This window comes from Penaeus monodon, chromosome 33 (genome assembly GCF_015228065.2).
Source record: "Penaeus monodon isolate SGIC_2016 chromosome 33, NSTDA_Pmon_1, whole genome shotgun sequence".
Lineage (NCBI taxonomy): Eukaryota > Metazoa > Arthropoda > Malacostraca > Decapoda > Penaeidae > Penaeus > Penaeus monodon.
The window spans coordinates 21,486,957-21,487,321 of NC_051418.1; positions in this window are offsets into that span (position 1 = coordinate 21,486,957).

A 365-nucleotide genomic window follows, 5' to 3' on the forward strand; every position below is an offset into this window, starting at 1 on the left:
GGGGGGGGAGACTCAGATAATTCATAGAAAACGGATACTTCATATCACAAGCGCGACAACTGTTGTTAGGGACACAGTAACAAAGATAAGCAAAAGAAAAAAAAAACTTGATAACCCCCACTCAGATACTTAAAGTTTGGAAATAAGTATGTTAGCTTTACCAACAGTGACGGATCCAGGCTGTTAAGGTGGGAGAGTTGAGAGGAAGGGGGGTAGGTAGGATATGGGGGAGGAGCCCTGCTATGATGACGTAAGGCCGGAAAGCTGGGGTTGGGGGGAACACTTGGAAATCCAGGCCTATGGTTTCACGAATGGAAAAGTACATGAAAAAATTACATGAAAAATGTTCTACATGTAATTTCAGT